Source organism: Gossypium hirsutum, chromosome A13 (genome assembly GCF_007990345.1).
Source record: "Gossypium hirsutum isolate 1008001.06 chromosome A13, Gossypium_hirsutum_v2.1, whole genome shotgun sequence".
In the NCBI taxonomy this organism is placed as follows: Eukaryota; Viridiplantae; Streptophyta; class Magnoliopsida; order Malvales; family Malvaceae; genus Gossypium; species Gossypium hirsutum.
The window spans coordinates 98,357,645-98,375,919 of record NC_053436.1 but is presented as its reverse complement, the minus strand read 5'-3'; positions in this window follow the sequence as shown (position 1 = coordinate 98,375,919).

Below are 18,275 nucleotides of genomic sequence, written 5' to 3'. Positions count from 1 at the left end.
TAACTTTAAATTATATATATATTTTTTAATAAATTTTAAAATAGAAAATGAATTATATTTTTATCAATTATAAATTCTAACATCTCTCTTTAAATTATATTCTTTGTAAGTTAATAGTGCAGTTTTTTGTTTGCATCAAAATTAACACCTGCATGAATCAAAATTTCAAAAATAAATAAAAATAATATAAAACTATATGCATCCAAAACAACAACAATATAGAACACAATTAAACTAACTTACAATTAATACATAATATTAGCTTAACTTTAGCAGCATATCTATTGTTATTTCCATAACCTATTTATCCATCCAAAGATCTTTACATATTAGTTATTTATAGGAATCCAAATACCAAAATACAACACAAATCTTATTTACCTTACTTGAAATTTTAGATAATTAATTTCCCCCTCTTAACATATTATTATGAGATATTATCTTTTAGGCATATATTTGGGAATATATTATATATATTCTCAATTCCTACGTAACTACTGTTGTATAAATATCTTAATTTCTATAAATAAGATTGAAAATGATTACCTTATTCTTGTCATGGTATCTAAACTTGGTGTTTAATCCAATTCTTTTTCATCGTTCTCAATGGCTGGCGACAATTCTACTTCTCCACCACCACCACCCCAAATTCTCTATTTTTCTCGGGTCCCAAGATCAACCTGGTGATTTTATTACTCTTTTTCGATTAAAGCTCAACCATTTCTATGATTGGGCTTCTGTTATTCGTATTGCTCTATCTTTTTGGCGCAAATTTGGATTTCTTAATAGTACCATTACAGATCTTATTCCCCCTTGTTCAAAAGATGAATAGGTTACCTGTAACACTCCCAACCCGTATCCCTCACCGGAACTGGATTATGGAGCATTACTGGAGTTTACAGATCAAACAAACAGAAATTTGAAACATTTCATATCATCAAAACAAGTCATCAAAGCATTATTTTAATCCAAATTATAAACATATCAAATCCAAATCAATTTTGCCTAATTCATGAGCACTTAAACATAGAATTAAATCCACATACACCTATCTAGATTTAAACCATGCCATAATATGGCTTCAAAAACAAACACATATTTATATGTATAAAACCAACCAAAATTAAACTTATAACCTCATTTACAATCAAACCACAAAATAACTATTATTTAGACACCCTAGGTACATTACAACACAAAAGATAAACATCACCACATTTGAGTTTGGGATCGTTGTTGGATGCTGAATCGGCGATCAAACTTAAGTACCTAACATGCACACGAGAAACAAAATCGTACGCTGAGTAAAAACTCAGTGGTATTTCTATAATCTGAATATTTAAAGATAAGAAATTACAAATATACAATTTAAATATAAACACATATTAATATTTAAATATTACAACAACCATATCATATTTCATTTGTTTCACAAATATCTCAATTCTCATACTTGCTATATAAATAGCTTTTCACAATTTATTTCACATTTCATTATACAATTGCAATATCCATTCCATAGTCATTCCATGAGTATATGACTCATATATTCCATATATTAGCAACATATTTCACATTCTATTTTCAATTCACTATTTCACTTCCATTTCTCATACTCTGCCATTTCAATATCAATTATAAAACTTTATTATTCATTTACTCCTATTAACACGACTCGAACTCAGACGGATACACAGATCCAACCAAAACACACCAGTTTGGCACCCAGTGCCTCATCGGATAATTCGAAGTAATAATTTGACACCCAATGTCTCATCGGCTAAACCGAAGTAAATTGACACCGAATGCCTCATCGAATAAATCTGAAGTAGTAAATTGACACCCAGTGTTTCATTGACTCGAAGTCGAAGAAATCCCTAAACTCTTCCAATCCTATGGCGTGCCATCTATATCCAACTCAGCGCCTAATATAGTTAATAGGGTTTAATTTTACTTTTCAAATACAACCAATATTCAATTCAATTCAAATAATCAATATATATTCAATATATATCAATTCAATCAATATAAATTTAATAAATTCATCACATACTAAATCAATCCATTTCAATTGTAAAACACAATAACTCTCACCTCAACACTTACCATATACATTAAATTGAATTATAACAATTAACAACTAAATTCGGATTATAGCAATACAAACCGGAAATTCTGAGCTATTCCTCGTCGACTTTATCTTTTTCCTTTCTAGTCGAGGATTCCGGTACGATGTTAGCTACGGAATTAAAACAATTAAAATTTATCAATAGAATACAATTTAAATTTCATATTGAATATTTCAACTTTTTACTTAACATTTGTCGAAATTCTAATTTAGTCCCTAAACCGAGACTAATTTTATTTCTTCACAATCAATTCTATATTTTTATTCAATTTTCCACTTTAAACTAGATTTAACTCTCTAATTTTACTTAAATCCCTAAATTTCAAGATTTTTACAATTTAGTCCCTAATACTCAAAATTTACAATTTATTCTACAATTCAATCCTTTTTCATTTCTAGCTTAAAAATCTATCAATTTAGTCCCTAATACTCTAATTATTCAACATAGACAACATCTAAAAATTCAATAATTTCCAAAATTTCTACATAGGTCGGTTAGTATTTAATACCAGAATTTCAAAAACATAAAAATTACAAGAAAAGGAACTAAATTAACTAACCAATTTAAGCTTTGAACCCTTAAAAACTCAATTTCCTCCTTTCTCTTTTTTTTTTCTTTCCTTCCCTGTTTTCTTTTTTTTCTTTTTCTATTTCTTTATTTGTTTTGTTTTTATTATATATTATTATATTATTATTATAATATATATATACTTAAATGTTAAGTATTATATTTTATTATAATATCTATCATATTTTACACATGTTTTAAAGTTAAGCCGCCTCATATTATGCCAATTACATAATTCCTTCTTTAGTCCCTTTAATTTTTCTTTAATCTATAATTCAACTTTTATCTTTTATATAATTTAGTTTTTATACCTAATTACTCTTAATTCATACTAATTCACTTAACTGAAACCTAATTAACTACAGAACTAGCTTCGTAAATATTTATTAAAAATATTTACGAGTTTGATTTACGATAACAGAGTCCCGAGAATGCACTTTTTTTTAATTTAGTCCTTTTTAATTAATTAACTATCGAAACGTTAAAATTTCTTAACGAAACTTTAATACCACCTTAATGACACTCCGTAAATATTTATAAAAATATTTACGGCTCGATTTATAAAAACAAGGCCCTGATACCCTATTTTCTAAAACCACTTGAACTTAATAAATCACTTATATAACATAAATTATCAAATCAAAAACTTTTTTAAAAATCACATTTGACTCATAAATATTAAATAATAATATTTATGAACTTACTCGTTGGATTTGGTGGCCTCGAAACCACTATTTCCAACACCACTGAAAAACGGGATGTTACATTACCATTCATTGTATGCTTGTGTTCGGGATTCTCAATAGTATTGATCCAGAGGTAAGATCGATGCTTTCCAATTATAATAATGCAAAAAATTTGGGGGATGATTTACATGAACGTTTTTCTGTTGTCAATGACCTATGTATTCAACAATTAAAAGCATATATTAATCATTGTAAGCAAACCACAATACCATGAGTGCTGCTATTTATTTTAGTAAATTAAAGGTTTTGTGGGATGAATTAGATATTGCAAGTGTGGAAAGTAGGGGTGAGCAAAATCTAATTCGATTCAAAAAACTTGATAAAAAATTCAAATTTTGAATTAAATAGTTCGAGTTATTTGAGTTAATCAAGTTATTCGGATCAACTCGAATAAAAAATTAATTTTTTTGTTTAACTCGAATATGAATTACACAATTCGAATTATCCGAAAATCTGAATAAGAAAAGGCAAAACTATGTCGTTTTGATAAATGTTTACCTTTTCTAGAGTTAAGTCAAAACTATTAAGTTAAAAGGAAAAATTACGTTGTTTTGATAAATATTTACTTATTAAGTTAAAAGGTAAAATAATTATATTGTTTATGTAGTTAAATAATCTTGTACTTCGTCTACTAGTTAAATAATCGGTCATTGTAAACACAACATTGAGTATAAATAATATGATTCATTAACTCGACTCGACTTAACTCAAAATTTTTTCACTTGATTCGATTCGATTCGAAAAAAATTTAAATTGAGTTCGGTTGCTAAAATATGATTCATTAACTCGACTAACTCGAATTTTTTTACGAGACTCAACTCGACTTGACTCGATCGAATACTCACCCCTAGTGGAAAGTGTTTATGTAACTTAAGGAAGGCATATAAACAACATTGTAAGCATGATCAGCTTCATCAATTTCTTCTTGGTCTCTATTTTGATTCTTATGCTCATATTAGGTCTACACTACTTTTTCAAGATCCTTTACCTTCCTTAAATCGACATTCCAAAAGATTACATAAGAGGAATGCGTTCGCGGCATTACACAGGTCAAGTAAGAGAAGCCCAAAATTTTGGGATTTACGATAAGCACGGAGGGACGTGACAAAGGTCGGGCTGATAATGTTGATAAGTTGACCTTGTTGTGCACTCATTTCCATCCCAAGAAGAATGAGGTTGCTACTTGTTTTGAATTACATGGCTGCCCAGATTGGTGGCTAGAGAAATATGGGAAGCCAAATATAAAAAGTGTTAATCGTGGTGGTAACACAGGTGTTGTATCTTCCACGCAGCAAGTTTCTCAGGATAAAGGCAGCGTGTGAGCTAATGTTACTGCTGTAGATAACAACTATGGAACAACACTAGTATAGAAAATAGTAAGGGTAGCACAATCATCAGGGGCGACACTTCTTGCTTTTACCACTAAGTAATGGCAGTTTCTTATGGCGGTGTTCAAATACACAATCCATTACCAATAGGTTGAATGGTAAGTCCAAAAATAATTGAATCATTGATATGTGGTGTTCAAATCATGTTATGTGTGATCTTATATGTTTGATGAATGTTAGAGAAGTTGTAGCATGTTCCGTAGGACTCCTTGATGGCCAAACAATGGTGACTACCCAAGAAGGAATGGTTAGATTGACAAGCAAAATTCACTTAAAACATGTTCTTTATGTTTTCAAATTAAACTGCAATTTAATTTCGGTTTCAAAGTTGAATGATGATATGAATTGTTTTGAAATTGTACAATTCATCTTACTTGACCGCCTTTGATCTATTACGAACAATTTGAAAATAGAAGATTTTGTAATCGACTATACAAAGCCTTACACATAAATATCTCCTACTTATTAGACTTCACAGATGTAACATCAGAATGCAGTTAAACATTTAACCTCTTGGCGGATTATCCCTGTGAACTCTATCATCATTAGTTGCCTATGCGATATTATGTAAAGTTATTTTCTTGAGAGGAAATCTTTGTGTATTCTTGCTTGTAGACCTATGAGAGAAAACCCTTAGATGATTTTCATATCAGCCTTTGCTTTAATTAAGTATAGATAATTCAAATAATGTCAATATTGGTGAATAGTTCTAGTTGAGGATTCATAAGGAAAACACATTTTTAGATTAATAAGAAGATCAACTCATCTTAATCAAATTGACAACTCTAGCGGATCGTTGTATCTTGTCTCTGTTTCACAACAATAGATGTCCCACTCATAATGGTCCACTTTTAGCAACAGATATCAAGTTGGCGGATTTATAAAAATGAATCCCCTATTTGTGGAATTATACATATGAAAAAGTCATGTCAGACTGTCATATCTTTCACTTATTGATTCATATAAACAGAAACCTCGTTCATAAAGGTATATTACAATAAAACGATCTCCTTCTTGGTGGACTCATACAAGCGAATCCCTTCGTTGCAGAATTCTATTTATAAGATAGTCCTGATAGGCTTCCACATATTTCATAACTTTCATATGCCATGGCTATAGACTTCCATTTCACATATGAGGCTTAAACCCTTAAACTCCTAGAGTCTCATAAATTGATAGAACCCATATTGAGTTATCATATTTATTTGCGCATATATCTCCATACAAACCAACCGAACTTCCGCAAAGCCGAAAACCATGCATATACATTTTCTGTTTATCCACTTGAACCTTCGCAAAGCCAGATAACACGTGTCATTAAATACACAACGTGACATTTTTTATCTTTCATCCACCAAAATAACTCTCCACACTCCACATATTATATACATGCATTTCATATATAGACATTCAGTCAACCCTACTATTCATGCACGACACACATTACGCCAACATTTTATACATTTTCAAAACAACACAATAGACTTTATGATACATCAATATTCAATTACAAAATAATTCATCCAACATAACCAGCAAATATCACGCTAAACAACTCATTTATACCACATAGATAAACTTACAACCAACCATATACTTTCATATCTATACACAACACGCATCTCAATGTATCATCATTCAGCCATAAAATCTATCATCTTAGGATAAAAGTTACAAAAACAACAAACAATGTAACACCCTATACCTGGCCCAGCTCGAGTAACAAGACGCTACATCAAACATCAAACTCATACATATTCACACAGTCTCAAATACATGCAACCATCTTCACTTTCAAATATTTAGAGAAGTAATGAGTCTTAAACACCTTAGACAATAGTTAAAACGACTTAACATACCTTATTTATCATTAGAAATAATTTAAAAACATGCTTAGGGACCATTTGATAAAATTATAACGAACCCATGTAGGTATCAAACGCCATCACAGGTATCGATATTATGAAAGATAAGTATCGATACTAGTAAGAAAATCGATACCAAACTAGCATACTGTCAAATTTTAAACAACAGTATTTCATTGATACATGGGCAAAGGTATCGATATTTTCACCCCGAGTATCGATACTTGTGATTGGGTATCGATACCAATTTAAGCTACTGACTTCACAAAGATACAATTCAACTCCGAGGAATCGATATTTATGTCCCAAGCATTGATACCTCTTCTCAGATTTGCAAAAGCACAGCAAAATAGAGTATTATACATGCTCAACATATCTCTATTTTAACATGCATTAATCATCACAGAATCAAGCATCAAATTTACCCAAACCACAGTCCAACGCAACATCTTTACCTTGTCAATCCAAATAATGGTGATAACAATTAAAAAATAATAATAATTACTAAGCAAAAATTTTAGAAGTTCACAATCATACTAAACCAACAAGAACATAATAATAACTAGCCAAGGTACTAACCACATTACCTTTATTTCTACAATTCAACGATGAATAATAATATCACCTACATAAATACTAAAGCCTAACTTGGATTACTTCCTTGGAACTACAATGTTCACACCGCAAACACTAAATATCTGCAATGGCTAAAAAGAGTGGGTGAGCTTAAATAAGCTGAGTGAATGTCGAAATTGTTGGAAAAACGAGTTTGGAAAACGCAGCGAAAAATATATTTAGAGAAAAACCAGATTTTTAAATTTTTTTTCAAAAACAAAATTTTGGTTGTGATTTCTAAAGTAATAAACACTTAATCAAAATTGTACCTTTACGATTCGTTTAGGATGAGCGCTTTAATCGAGTAATCTTCTCACTATCCTCAAGCTCACATTTGCCGAGTGTGGGCTCGTTTTGAATCAGAAAATTTTTCACAAAAATTACCGGTAGGGTAATTTTACAATTTCTCAAAACTTTTGGGTCAATTTGTAAATTAAAATAATATCTCTTGAAATTTTCTAGAATAATATTTTCAGAGAATTTTCTCTCTTTAACTTTCTCTTGAAGTTAAGTGTATATAAATAATGACCTAAGGCTCTCTTTATATAGCGAGAGTTTAGAGAGTTTAACTATGATTAAACTTAATCACTTTAATATTAAATTAATATAATATTTATCAAGATAAATGTTAGATTAAATTTAATATTAAATCTTATTAAAATAATAGAATGTTTATCTACAATATAAATATTAAATTAAATTTAATATTAATATAATCACTTTAATATTAAATTAATAAAATACTATTTAGATAAGTATTAAATTAATTTTAACACTAAATTATTAAAATAATATTATTTTTGGAATAATTAATCTAAAATCAAATTCTCTGGCGCAATTCCAGTAGAAATGTAACTCTAATACTGCTCAACCATCGACGACCAACTACCGCCGATCACCGAGACGATGTCGTAGCCACTGGCACTGTAATGTCTGATGGTGCAGCTGCGACACCCTTATGGCACCCCGAGCTAGTTCGGTCTAAGTCAGTGACGACCCGATCGGTCCTGTCTAGCCACCAATTGGACTGTCGACTCGGTTTTACATACCCGGCCCGATTCAACCAATTTTTGGGTCTTGATCTCGATTTTGGGCTCCCGAGCCCAATTTACGATCTCATGTCCAGTTTTCAAGTTCAATTACCTATTGGGCCAATTGTCTGACTTGAAAATTAACTTCAAAAAAGATCATATTAATTTTAATTGATTTGATTAATTTAATTTTACTAAAAATTAATTTTTCAAGAAAATGCTTTAATCAAATTCTCTAGTTGAACAATTTTTACGACCACCTAATTTAGTTTCATATAGAATAAATCGATTTAATTAAATAATTCACAAAGTCATGGAATTTTCTTCTAATTCAAATGCAGCCCAATTGAGCTTTTGTTGAGCTAGGGAGAGACCAATCAGACATATACAATTAGGCTCTAGTTATTGCAATTATGTCCAGAAGCATCATTCCGATAATTCGTAATTACTTAATCATGGAGTTAGTCCACAAGAAGTACCATGATTAAAAACTCATTATTGTATACTCTTTATGAAAGTAATTCATCCAACTGTTTTGTCCAATAACCTCGTTCTGTGTATATTACCCTCATATGATATCTTTGATTCATTTGAGTTAAATCTGTTCACTCAATACAATATTATTTTATCTTATTGTCACCATTGTGTCTTCTTAATTATTAATATGATCACTGTCAATAAATGATTGTGATAAATTGCTCATTCGAGAACAAGCAACTCGTGGCCACGTTCCATATTTATCAATCCACACAATGCCAATGAGAGAATATCATTTATCATTAACTTTTTAATTGAGCTATGAATTCTGTTGTTGCTAGTAAAACCATGTCATACACAAGTCATGTATCCAACATACTGGCTATGGGTTCAATCATCTTTAGAGCATAAGTCTCCACTTATATCAGAACACATGAGTTGTATATGTGTGGTTAGTGGCTAACTCAGAATTTAGGTAAATCACACCATGAATGTCACAAATAAATTAATTTACAAACGGATTTATAATTAATTCATCTTGGGTCTAGTCTAATGTATCATTCTACCAATGAATACATCTATATCTCTACTCGTAGAGTCAATTACTTTGATAGTTAAGACTAACCATCTCCCCAATGAAATTGTAGACGACATAATAATCCTTCTCGGTATTTGAATCAAATGCTCACTTTGATTCTTTTACGGGATTATGGACTCATCTAGATTATCAACTTAAGCAAATCATCTTTCTCGTTATGTAAACATTCTTTACAATACCACTTATCTTCAGTTTGAACTTTAGATAATCAATGAACTAATATTTGCTTGTCACAATTTCACTATGCATGCAAAATATATAAGACATAAACACAAAAGACATAATAGTGAAATGTGAAATTAACTTTATTTATTTATTCATCTTTCAAATAAATAGAAAACAGTTACATGTTTACTACAATATGGGCGCATTTCACAACAGGAATAAAAGTAAAGTATACACAACATCAAATGTTAAACAAGAGCATACTACAACACATTCACAATCATATTCTAACCAAGTCAAAATAATATATTCACGCTTCAATAAATCATAAAACTAGCATATACTCTCATCCGGAGCCCTCCCCTCTCCCCTCTCTCCTTTCTTCCCTCTCTCTCTTTTCTTTTTTTTTCTCTCTTCTACTGAAATGTGAAAATTTACAAAAAAAATTGGTTTTTATAGAGGAGTAAAACGACACCGTTTTGGCCGTTACCCCTAGACGCTTAAACGGCGCCGTTTCGCCATAGTCCGACCCGATCCGGCCTAACCGACTCCAGGATCCGCGTGTTTTTAATTCAATGGGATATTTGCGCAATCGATCCTTCTGCATTTTCAGTGTTTCAAATCAAGTTTATATTTATTTATAATTTGGCCCTAAAGCTCGATCCGCCTTACAATTTAGCCCCGTTTAATACGTAGCGTTTTAGAGGCTTGGGGATATTGCGCATTTGGTCCCCCATGCTTCGCGCGTGTTGCAATACGACCCAGTGGCTTATTTTTATTTTAGATTTGGCCCCAAAACTTCGATTTTTATCAAATTTTGGTCCTTTTTTTTTCGTTTATCTGTAATTCTTATTTAAATTTTCTTGTATTTCCATATTATTATTATTATTATTATTATTATTATATATTATTGTATATTTTTGTTATATGCGTATATATATATATGTATTTATGTTCAGTATTTTAGCTACTTTATTCTAATATTTAAATGTTATGTCTGCTTTTATATATTTTAATAGTATATTATTATTATCTTTATTACAATAGTGTATATTTTTATTTATGTATATAGATTTATACATATAGTATTTTTGTGTTACATTGTTATTCTTCGTATCTTAATACCATTACTATTATGATTATTAATGTAGTGAATGTGTTGTTGTAAGTATACATTTTTATATTGTCATTGTTATTATCATCAAACATAGCATTATTTAGGTATTTTGTTATATATGTATATATCTATTTGTGCATAGCATTACTTTTTAATTGATTTATTCTAATATTTTTATATCGATCATATGTATTTAATATGCCTATGTACATATTCATGAATTATTGGCTGTTTGTTCCTATATATATGTATTATGTAAATAATTTAATATTATTTAACATATGTATTTTCTTTTTATATGTTTTACATACGTTTTTTTATATATTATACTTTATATATTGCTATGTATATTTTTAGTATATATACATATTTGTGAAATATTATCAACAGTTTTATTATTATATATATCGTGCACATATTTTAATACTACATTCTACAAATTTTTATATTACGTATATATTCCAACATTATATACTTAGCATTTCTAATATCCTTATTCTTTATATCTATGAATGTATGTGTCTTTGTAGTATATTAGTAAATCCATTTTTATATTGTTGTCATTTCTAATGTATATGCATATATCATCATTGTGTTACATGTATTATATATTTTCAATATTTTTGCATTATTGCCCTATTTGTTATTTACTTCAGCATATTTTTAATTTTTCTATTTATTTATTTTTATTTCATCTCAACTTTGTTTTGTATTACTTCAAGAATTTTATCCATGCTTTTCTAATTAATTTCAATAATCAAGGTAACGTACCGATTTAGCATTAAGTCATTGAATTTTATCGCTATGTTGGGTGAACATCAATTGACTCGTGTTAAAACGGTATGTCCTTCTCAAAAACCGGAATAAACTAAAATTTCTCGTCTTTTCAATCGGATCACAACTAAGTGTTACATTGAACTCGTATTTTTGAAAATCAAGACAACACGTGTTTATGAGATACCAATTTTGGGCGTCACGAGGGTGTTAATACCTTCCTCGCACGTAACAGACTCCCGAGCCCTATTTTTTCTCTGGATTTCGACGTAGACCCGAACTTAGCCTTCTTTTGTTTTAAAAATAGATCTAATAGGTGTCCGATCACACCTATAAAAAAGGATCGGTGGCGACTCCTTTTTATTTCAAAATCAAATTTCAGTTTTCAAACTTTTTCACTAGATCGCCACAATTAGCGACCCCAAACTAAAATTTCTACATCGCTACAGTCACAAAAGCGGAGAGGCCCCGCGCGTAAATAACCCATTCACCGCAGAAACACGCGGATTCTGATGGTTCGGGTCGGGTCGCACCGCGGGTTTTCGAAACGACGTTGTTTTAGGGTCAGAGGAAACAGGCCAAAACGGTGCCGTTTTCAGACCCTATTTAAACCAAAAATTTCCCAAAAAATCATTTCATTCCCCTGCTTCAAACAAAAAAATAGAAAGGGGCTCTCCTCTCCCCAAAGATTCTGGTTGATCGGGCCACCGTCTGCCCTCCCTATCGCCGCCATGACCAGTGGCCGGCGTCGAGACGAATGGGCTTTTTAGCCCCGCTTTGCAGCGCCTTTGAAGGCCAAGCTACCAAAGCCCGATGATGTTGAACGGAAGAGGCTCCCAACCCCCCATTTCGGGTCTAATATGGGCGACGGAGAAAAATCCTCCGACGGCGCGACCGCGAGGTTCAGGTGAGCCTTTTCCTCCTTTTACTTTTTGTTTCTACCGATTTACAAAAAATATATACATAATAAACAGAAAAATAAAAAGAATCAAGAGACCTCTTTTAGATTTCAGTGTTTCTCTTCTTTTTTTTTACATTTGCTTTTTGATTTCTGAAAAATCTCCCCCCTTTTTTACATTCTTGGTCTCGGGCTTTTATAGCCGAGAACATACATTGTTTATTATTTGCCTACTATTCCTTTTGTTGTTTCTTGCTCTGTTGTCTGTCGTGTTTCTTCTTTTGTTTTTTTTACAGGCGCGCAAAAGGGTCAATGGAGGCGGATATTTTGGCTTTTTGCCGTTTTGGCACGAGGAGGGCAGGCCTCGGACGCTGAACGTGCTGGTGAGGCACGTGGGGAGCGGCGCAAGGCTGCTAGGGTTCCTAACCCTTTTTCTTTTGCTGAAAATGTTCAGCTTTGGGCCATTTTGGGCTTGCCCTAGTTTTGGGTCACATTGTAAAATTTTGGGCTTGTATGGATTGTTAGAAACTTGGACTTTATTTGGTTTTATTTCTTAATTTTGGTTTATAACGGGCCGGGCAAATTTGGACCCATACACCCATGATGTTGTTTCCCATGATGTTGTTTCTTAGAAGAAGTAAAATTACAAGAAGATTCAAATTTTAATTAGAAAGTTAAATACCTGAGAAACCATCCTCATAGATCATATTCTTTCTTTTCCATCGCTTATAAAGGAGAACTGTAAGAATTATCTTTGAAATGATAAAGGCAATGGAGCCTATGGTGATGTAAAATGCTAAGCCATGATCATTTGCCATTTTTATGTCTGCAAAAGCAAGGTGAAAAATTAGTCAAAACTTGAAAATTATACTTTGGCTTGGAATGCCAACGTGTAGAAAAAAAGCTAAGAAACAGGAAAAAGAAAAAGAAGAAATGGAAATATGGAAATATACCAATTAGTTAGGATAGACAGACTTCTTGAAGCTCACAACTTTGATTTTAAAACCGGCATAGATACCCAAAAGCAGCTGCTGGGAGAAGAACAGAACTCCTTACAAGATTTTAGAAAAGAAAAAATAGAGAATCAATGGAAAACTCGGAGTAGTTTTTAAGACTGAATTTTAGTTCAACTCTAGTAATTGATTCTCACAAGCAACATCTCCCAATTATTAGGACCTACTACCTAGCTCAAGCTGGCTATCAACTTTCTAACAAAAAATCTTACACGGTAGCTTTCAAGTATTGTTCCCAAAGCTCTATCTATCTTCAGTCTCAACCTATGTTTTCAAAGACAATAAAAAACTTGCTAAAAGAACAGGACATCCGAACATTTGGGCATTAAAAGTGTCAATAAGCCAAGCATATAGACTATTAAAAACAGGGGGAAGGGAGGAATTTTTTTTGACATAATTAAATTGTATATTTTTATGATATTTTACTATCTTGAGGTTAAAAGTACAAATTTACCATAATATACGTTTAAAAGAAATATTAGTAGTAAATATCAGCATGAGTTGAAATGGCAGAGTATTTCCTAGTAACTGATTATTACTGATATATTTAAATCCTTCTGAAGCTTGAAAACACTCGTAACTGAATATGAGTTGGACCCGGAAACGAAAGCAACTAAGTAAACAACCAGCATGGATTGAAAACCAACATGGAGTGGTGTTTTGTTGATTCTACGTTTTCACACGTATTGTTGATTGGAATCTTTATACAATTCCTAATAATATATGATGTAGATAGAGTTTACATGAGAAACCCACCAAATCATTTTAAATTTTGGTGCATGTCAACCACTCCTTCAATTAAGATTGTTTTCTCCTGAAGTTTGAGGAGCCACGTCATATGTATATCGGAGACATGAATGTTACTACATCCATGCATGCATGATTCCTGTGTTTAAAGAGATATTTTGCCTAGTTTCATTTCCAAGTACAAGATGTTGAATCATTACAATATTCCCTTTGGAAAATGTGAAAGTCGATCCTTGTTTTTCTTGAGCATTTAAATTAACTTTAAATTGTTAGGAGGATTTTACTCGAACATTACACATGATTTAAACAAAACTATATTCAAAATGTGTAATTATAAAAATTATATATATTGTTTTCTTAGAAAGTACTAAGAGTTGTGCAATAGGGTTTAATATATCCATATCAACATCTGGAATCATAGTTACTGGGTGTTATTAGGTATTAAAATATTTTAGATGTATAAATCAAATATATTAATACAAAACATAGATTTGATGTCGTTTCCCTGATTGTGGGAAGCTGATGATTAAGTAAAATACTTTATATTGAATTCTGAAGTAGAGGACTGAAATTGAAAGGATGGTTAAGTTGATCATGTGGAAGGAGTATGCAGCTGGCACCATGTGGCCTGGCCTTCACTATTTAAGTTGGGGTTGGGGATTTCCTAAATTAAGCCTAAGCCAATCGGAGTTTGGATAAATCAAAAGTAGATAGATGTACAGCTGTGAGCATAGATACTGGGCACTTTTTGTTGAATCATGTGATATCTATGAAAGTCCTCCATTCACATTTCACAAGGATTATCTCATAACTATATTAGATTTTAATTAAATTTAAAGCTAAATCAATTTAAATTTTTAAAGATAATTTCTTTTTCTTAATTTAATTAGTGAGAAAGAAATTTATTGTGTTTGATATGTTTTTTAAAAAGGAAATTCATTCGTTCATTTCATGAATGAGATCGTACAATTAGGAGAAAAAAACAACAAATACCCGTTATAAGTAGTGAAGAACAAACTCCATCAACACCACAAAGGATTTAGCATTAGCATCAATAAAATATTATAACACGTTGTCAATTGACTCTGTCACAGTTCAAGCACGGTTTATCTGAAATGACTGTAAGTACTTAAAACGATAAGGAAATCAACCCCAAATGATCTAAAGCGGTGAGCAAAAATCGGCGAAAGAATTGAGCATCCACCAAATTAGAGAGGACAGCGACAAAACCATCCTTAAAGCCACTTGCAAAAGCAAGATTACATGCACAAACAAGATTAAAAAATATGTTACAAGAGCAAATAAATACTTCTAAAAGTGAAGACTTGTTAAAGAATAAAAAACAAACAAAAAGACATGTGTCTTAAAGGTTTAAACTTGTATCCCCCATTAAAAATATAATATGCATTACCATTGCATCCAACACACAATTGTTAATAATTTGTATTCTAATTTAAATACATATTAAATATTTTAAATTTAATATATAATTTTTATTTACAATAAATAGGATAAAGTATGTGTATGTTAACAACAATATAATTTTTATTAATCCTTAACAAATATCACTAAAAAATGAGTTTTGTAATTTCAAAATTTACAATCACATTCCAATTAAAGTATTGAATGAGTCAAACTAATGATTTTATAATTGGACGAGTGGACAAACCGATTAGACTATCAGTTTCGGTCCAATTAATCCACCCAATTAAACTCAAATAAATTACTAAAAATTAAAAAAATTAATTTAATCGATTTTAATGTAGTAAAATAGATTTTATTTGAGGGTCAACTGATGTTTTGTCTTATGTACCCGTGAATGACTCAATGTTGTCTCTAGTCTCTACTGCTCGTGGGGTTTTATAAAGAAAGAAGGTGGCAATCAATCTTTGGAGATCATCGCTGTTTTGGTTTTATGGAATCAGCAAAATAAGAAGACAAATATGGTAACAATTAGCATAATTACTTTTTTAACGAATTTCACTTTTAATTGGATGATACATAATGACTGAATTTCTTTTTACTAAGATTTTGCTTCCTCCATACATTTTCATTCACCTAATTATTGCACTGATTAATAATTAGTCAATGATTCCTGCATTTTATTACTTTTACTAAACAATGTTTTTATGGAAAACATGTTTAAATATTTAAATATGTTAATTTTACGTTAAAAAAAATTGAAACTTAAGTTTAAAAATTCTATTTTCCATTACATTAACTAAATTAAAATAAATTATGGTGAAAACTATTTATATATATATATCAAATCAAAACTACTTTAATGAAATGTAATATATATATGTTAGAATTAAGTGACTCGAATCTTTATTTAAATAAAATACACTGATAAAATAAAATAAAAGAAGAATCCATTTAGAATTACACTTCTTTTATTTTATTTTAGAATAAGGTTTTTTAAACCTTATTAAATTCGATCTATTTGATATTGATTAGAATAAGGTATTTCAGTCTTACTAGAATATGGCTTTACAAGCCTATAAATAGACATAGTCTATTCCTCTTGTATTAATTCGAATTCGACATAGTGAATTTTCTTCTCCTCTGCCCGTGATTTTTTCCCGAAAGGGTTTCCACGTAAAATTTGTGTGTTCTTTATTTTATTTTATTTTATTTTCACAAATTGGTATCAGAGCTTCCGGTTTGTTCATCTCGATCACGGTAATGGCGTCTTTGAAGTATGAAATTTCGCTGTTGGATCGCAACACCAGATTTGCGTTGTGGCAGATCAAGATGCAAGCAGTTCTTGCGCAGATGGATCTGGAGGATGCCTTGTTAGGGATAGATAAGATGCTTTCGACTTTAACAGATGAAAAGAAGAAGCGTAAGGATCGAAAGGCGTTAACACAATTACATCTGCATTTCTCCAACGAAATTTTGTAGGATGTGATGAAAGAGAAGACCATCGCTGCATTATGGAAGAGGCTAGAACAGATATGTATGTCGAAAACTCTAATAAGTAAGTTGCATATGAAGCAGCGTCTTTATACTCATCGTTTGGAGGAAGGTGCGTCTGTACACGAACACTTAACAGTGCTTAAAGAAATTCTCTCAAACTTGGAGGCCATGGAGATTCAGTATGATAAAGAAGATCTAAGGTTGATTCTACTTTGTTCGTTGCCCCCGTTTTATTCAACCTTTAGAGACACGATTTTATGTAGCCGTGAGTCTCTCACAGTTGATGAGGTTTATGATTCTTTGACCTCGTATGATAAGATTGAGCATCTTGTGGTTAAACCTGACTCTCAGGGAGAGAGTCTCATTTCTCGTGGGAGACAAGATCAGAATACTAATAATGATCGTGGAAGGACACAGGAACGAAATCCTCGCGGTAAATCTAAGGGTAGATCGAAGTCTTCAAACAGTAGTAAAACTTGTAACTTCTGCAAGAAAAAAAGACATATTAAATCTGAGTGCTATAAGCTATAGAACAAGATTAAAATGGAGGCTGCGAATCAAAAGGGAAAACAACCAGAAAATTCTGGTGAAGCTGATGTTGTAAAAGACTACAGCGATGGTGAACTTCTAGTTACTTTTGTCAATGATTCTAAAGTAAGCGAAGAGTGGATACTTGATTTACCTTCCACATGAGTCCCAATCAGAATTGGTTTACAACTTACGAAACAGTGTCTGAAGGTGTTGTTTTGATGGGAAATAATGCTTCGTGTAAAATCGCAGGTGTTGGAACAATTAAAGTTAATATGTTTGATGGAGTTTTCAGAACACTTAGTGACATGCGACATGTTCCAGAATTGAAGAGAAATTTAATTTCGTTGAGTATTCTTGATTCAAAAGGGTACAGATACACAACTGAAAGTGGGGTTTTAAAGATTTCCAAAGGTTCCCTTGTTGTGATGAAAGGGCAAAGAAAGACTGCCAAGTTATATGTTTTGCAGGGTTCTACTGTTACTGGTGATGCAACTTTCGCTTCATCTTCCTTGTCAGATGATGATATTACAAAACTCTGGCATTGCGCCTAGGGCATATGAGTGAGAATAGCATGGTAGAATTGAGCAAAAGAGGACTTCTTGATGGGCAAGGAATTTGCAAACTAAATTTCTGTGAGCACTGTGTTTTTTGGAAACAAAAGAAAGTTCGATTCACCAGAGGATCCATAACACAAA